This window comes from Oncorhynchus mykiss, chromosome 23 (assembly GCF_013265735.2).
Source record: "Oncorhynchus mykiss isolate Arlee chromosome 23, USDA_OmykA_1.1, whole genome shotgun sequence".
Classification (NCBI taxonomy): Eukaryota; Metazoa; Chordata; class Actinopteri; order Salmoniformes; family Salmonidae; genus Oncorhynchus; species Oncorhynchus mykiss.
In genome coordinates, this window is record NC_048587.1 from 1,488,861 (window position 1) to 1,495,158 (window position 6,298).

Here is a 6,298-nt window from a genome sequence, read left to right on the forward strand (position 1 = left end):
ATGGAAATGTGGCGTTATTTCTATCGATGCTTGCAGTCAGATTGTGGCACTCTCTCTACCAGTCCTCTCCTCTTAACTCTTCTCTTCTATCTACACCACGAACGGGGCTTGATGTCAGACACAGATTATCTATTATATTGGTCAGATAATCAAGTGCCCGCTCTAACAACGGAAAATAAGTGTCTTCAAAAATGGAAGGCGGCAAGATCAGGTGGGACCATTCTAGCCAATGACAGGGCAGATACGCCTGTGAAACAACAGGCACAACGGTTTCCAATAGTTACCAAAGTCACAAAGTAAAAAATGTCTTATCACAAATTAATTTAGCTTTTTGGTATTCATTTAAGGTTAGCCATAAGGTTAACAGTGTGGTTAGGGTTAGGTGGTTTAAAATCCAATTTTAAGAAGATAAATTGTATACATGGGCGGTTCTACTACTTTGTGACTGTGATAACTAGTGACGTCCAGGCACAACTCCGATATAAAGTGTTTTTTTCTCAAAGTTTCCCGGATGTCTCGTTTCCTACTTATATCAGTACACTCGTAATAACCTCATCATTACGAAACGTATATTTGATTAAATAAGCCACACGGAGCAAATGCATGTTTTTTAAACGATTTTTTTTTCTCTCATAGACCTCCATATAAAAAAATCCTCACCGGTAAGCGAAAAAAACGGGGAAAAAATGACACCTGCTGGAAAATATATTTTTGGTTGCCCAGATATCCCTCTCGCTTCACCATCCTCTCTGTTGCAGACGGGCGCTGGGCTATCGGGAGCGCTCTCACAACTAGCACGTGGACGCGCATCGACTCCTTGGCCAATCACGTGTCAGGAATCTCGAGCGCCTTGGCAACTGTACGGTTAAAAGGCATCGACCTCCATCCTCCCTCCCCTCTCTACACAACCTGCCTTCCTGCCATACATCTCAAAGAACAAATTAATGTAACAGTCTAATAATACTGACTCTACAATAAGCAATAGATAAGGTTTATGGCGTATTATGTTATTTTGTAGGATATACTGTAGGATATACTGTGTTATACTGAAAATGTATCAACATAATTTCCATTTTTATTTTAATTTTTAGATATTGAAAAGCATTTCGTGACCTAACACTCGAGCTTGACTATTTTCCCTCTTACTAGCTCTGACCTTGCTGATAGCTACTTTACTGAGGAAAAAAATGAACTTACTACGAGTGTGATTTGGGGTTGTCCCACCTAGCTATCTGAATATACTAACTACTGTGATATGGGGTTGTCTCACCTAGCTATCTGAATATACTAACTACTGTGATATGTGGTTGTCCCACCTAGCTATCTGAATATACTAACTACTGTGATATGTGGTTGTCTCACCTAGCTATCTGAATATACTAACTACTGTGATATGTGGTTGTCCCACCTAGCTATCTGAAGATGAATATACTAACTACTGTGATATGTGGTTGTCCCACCTAGCTATCTGAATATACTAACTACTGTGATATGTGGTTGTCCCACCTAGCTATCTGAATATACTAACTACTGTGATATGTGGTTGTCCCACCTAGCTATCTGAATATACTAACTACTGTGATATGTGGTTGTCCCACCTAGCTATCTGAATATACTAACTACTGTGATATGGGATGGTCCCACCTAGCTATCTGAATATACTAACTACTGTGATATGTGGTTGTCCACCTAGCTATCTGAATATACTAACTACTGTGATATGTGGTTGTCCCACCTAGCTATCTGAATATACTAACTACTGTGATATGTGGTCGTCTCACCTAGCTATCTGAATATACTAACTACTGTGATATGTGGTTGTCCACCTAGCTATCTGAATATACTAACTACTGTAATATGTGGTTGTCCACCTAGCTATCTGAATATACTAACTACTGTGATATGTGGTAGTCTCACCTAGCTATCTGAATATCTAACTACTGTGATATGTGGTTGTCTCACGTAGCTATCTGAATATACTAACTACTGTGATATGTGGTTGTCTCACCTAGCTATCTGAATATACTAACTACTGAGATATGTGGTTGTCCCACCTAGCTATCTGAATATACTAACTACTGTAATATGTGGTTGTCTCACCTAGCTATCTGAAGACGACTGACTGACTGTAAGTCTCTCTGGATAAGAGCGTCGGCTAAATGATTAACATTGTAAAAGGGTAAATGCCTTCACTGCTTCACACATCATGAATCACTAAAAACATTTAAAACATGAATTATATAAAAGGTATCAGAGAGTTTACTGCCTGTACATCTGAGTTAGTATGTCCCCTGTGTCTAGCTGGAGTCATCATCTGTACTAACACAATGGAAGTGAACACAAACAGTTAATCCTGAGGAGTGAAGACAAACAGTTCATTGACTCCTGAGGAGTGAACACAAACAGTTCATTGACTCCTGAGGAGTGAAGACAAACAGTTCATTGACTCCTGAGGAGTGAACACAAACAGATCATTGACTCCTGAGGAGTGAACACAAACAGATCATTGACTCCTGAGGAGTGAACACAAACAGTTCATTGACTCCTGAGGAGTGAACACAAACAGATCATTGACTCCTGAGGAGTGAAGACAAACAGTTCATTGACTCCTGAGGAGTGAACACAAACAGATCATTGACTCCTGAGGAGTGAACACAAACAGTTAATCCTGAGGAGTGAACACAAACAGTTCATTGACTGCTGAGTCTTGAAAGACAAACAGTTCATTGACTCCTGAGTCTTGAAGACAAACAGTTCATTGACTCCTGAGTCTTGAAGACAAACAGTTCATTGACTCCTGAGTCTTGAAGACAAACAGTTCATTGACTCCTCAGCTTTGAAATTAGGCTTCATATTACGTCCCTTCAGAGGATTGTATACTGTCTCTCTCTCTCTGTTTGTGTGTGTGTGTGTGTGCGTGCGTGCGTGCACACGCGTGTGTGTGTGTGTCTGCGGGTGTGTAAACAACAATATGAGCACTCGGAAGGATGATTTAGTCCCAACCGTCTACAACATCCTGTCCTCCCATGATGATGACAATATACTCACAGGACATGTTCATTTGCTCTTGATGTTCAAGTTTGTTTTCGTGTTCATCTCTCATCTCTCAACGGACTCTTCTTGGAATCATAGTGCTTCTGATAAAGTATTACCAGGGGACCGTGTCAGACTTCGATCTATGAAACACTTGTGTTTGTTGCATAGGACACCATGGAACAGCCTGTCTGGGTGATGTGTAAGGGTCTGTGCTATCCGGGTCCCCAATGAAGTTTAGGGTTTAGGGTAAGGGAAGTCCCAAGGATCCCGGAGAGCACTGACCAATGTGTAAGAGAACCAAGGTGGCTATGCTCTGCCTGGCCAGGACCAGACAGTCCCTGCTATACCACAATCTGACTGGCCGGGACCAGACAGTTCCTGCTATACCACAATCTGCATGGCCAGGACCAGACAGTCCCTGCTATACCACAATCTGCATGGCCAGGACCAGACAGTCCCTGCTATACAACAATCTACCTGTCCAGGACCAGACAGTTCCTGCTATACCACAATCTGCATGGCCAGGACCAGACAGTCCCTGCTATACCACAATCTGCATGGCCAGTACCAGACAGTCCCTGCTATACCACAATCTGCATGGCCAGGACCAGACAGTCCCTGCTATACCACAATCTGCATGGCCAGGACCAGACAGTTCCTGCTATACCACAATCTGTCTAGCCAGGACAGGACAGCAGGACTGCTGGACTGACTACTACATGTGTTGAATGGTGCTGGACTGACTGCTACATGTATTGAATGGTGCTGGACTGACTACTACATGTGTTGAATGGTGCTGGACTGACTGCTACATGTATTGAATGGTGCTGGACTGACTGCTACATGTATTGAATGGTGCTGGACTGACTGCTACATGTATTGAATGGTGCTGGACTGACTGCTACATGTGTTGAATGGTGCTGGACTGACTGCTACATGTATTGAATACTGCTGGACTGACTGCTGTCACTCTGTGTACATTGTACTACCTAATCAACCAGACGTTTCTATCATGCTGTGTACATTGTACTACCTAATCAACCAGACGTTTCTATCATGCTGTGTACATTGTACTACCTAATCAACCAGACGTTCATAACACTCTGTGTACATTGTACTTCCTAATCAACCAGACGTTTCTATCATGCTGTGTACATTGTACTTCCTAATCAACCAGACGTTCATATCACACTGTGTATATTCTACTACCTAATCAACCAGACGTTCATATCACACTGTGTATATTCTACTACCTAATCAACCAGACGTTCATATCACACTGTGTATATTCTACTACCTAATCAACCAGACGTTCATATCACACTGTACATTCTACTACCTAATCAACCAGACGTTCATATCACACTGTGTACATTCTACTACCTAATCAACCAGACGTTCATATCACACTGTGTACATTCTACTACCTAATCAACCAGACGTTCATATCACACTGTGTACATTCTACTACCTAATCAAGGAAATCTTTGACTTCTCCCCAAAAAGCTAAAATATTTCTAAATGGGGAAAAACAACATCAGATTGTGTATAACCTGAACACAGTACTTTGCAGAGTGTTGTGTCCATGAATAAAGCACCGATATTGAACTATGCCTGAGGTTGTGGCTAAGGGAAGGCAACGAGAAGCAGGTCGTCTAGTCTGGTTTCCATACTAATGAACAAGCTTCTGCCAGAAAGGGCATGACTTGCTAATGCCTCCTCTCCCAATCAGCTAGCCCACAATCAATAAAGCTCAGCAGGGGTCCAGCTAACAGAGCCAGGGACTGCATCCCAAATGGCACCCTATTCCCTATACGGTAGAATACTTTTGTCCAGAGCCCCGACGGGTCGCGGTCAAACGAAGGGTACTATATAGGGAGTAGGGTGCCATTGACGTTGCAGGTAAGGTCGGCAGGGTGTCTGTCCTTAGACAGGCTGCCCCAGCTCTGGAGGTCTGAGCTAAGTCCTTCCCCAGGGGAGATACCTGCTGATCTCCTACATGTCACTCTAACTCTCCTCATCTCTCTGGGCTGTGTCCCAAATGGAGCCCTATTCCCTGTGTAGTGCACTACTTTATAACAGAACCCTATTCCCTGTATAGTGCACTACTTTAGAACAGAACCCTATTCCAGTTTCAACTGACCTGAGCCCTAGGACCATGCCCCAGGACTACCTGACATGATGACTCCTTGCTGTCCCCAGTCCACCTGGCCGTGCAGCTGCTCCAGTTTCAACTGTTCTGCCTTATTATTATTCGACCATGCTGGTCATTTATGAACATTTGAACATCTTGGCCATGTTCTGTTATAATCTCCACCCGGCACAGCCAGAAGAGGACTGGCCACCCCACATAGCCTGGTTCCTTTCTAGGGAGTTTTTCCTAGCCACCGTGCTTCTACACCTGCATTGCTTGCTGTTTGGGGTTTTAGGCTGGGTTTCTGTACAGCACTTTGAGATATCAGCTGATAGTCATAAGGGAGACTAGACATCTACCACCCCAAATCCACTATCAGATTAGAGCAATAATTGATAAGAGACATCTACCACCCCACTACCACTATCACATTAAAACCTAAAAGCAGACGAGGCATCTACCACTATCAGATTAGAGCCAAAAGGGAGACTAGACATCTACCACCCCACTACCACTGTCAGATTAGAACCATAAAGGAGATGAGACATCTACCACCCCACTACCACCATCTGATTAGAGCCACCATAAGGGAGACTAGACATCTACCACCCCAAATCCACTATCAGATTAGAGCCATAATTGATAAGAGACATCTACCACCCCACTACCACTATCAGATTAGTGCCATAAAGCAGACAAGGCATATACCACTTTCAGATTAGAACCATAAACGAGACTAGACATCTTCCACCCCATTACCACTATCAGATTAGAGCCAAAAGGGAGACTAGACATCTACCAGCCCACTACCACTATAAGATTAGAGCCATAAAGGAGACTAGATATCTACCACCCCGTTACCACTATCAGAATAGAGCTAAAAATAGTCTAGACATCTACAACCCCATTACCAATATCAGATTAGAGCCATAAGGGAGACTAGACATCTACCACTTCATTACCACTATCAGATTAGAGCCATAGGGGAGACTAGACATCTACCACCCCATTACCACTATCAGAATAGAGCCATTAGGGAGACTATACATCTACCACTCCACTACCACTATCAGATTAGACCAATAAGGGAGACTAGACATCTACCACCCCATTACCACTATCAGAATA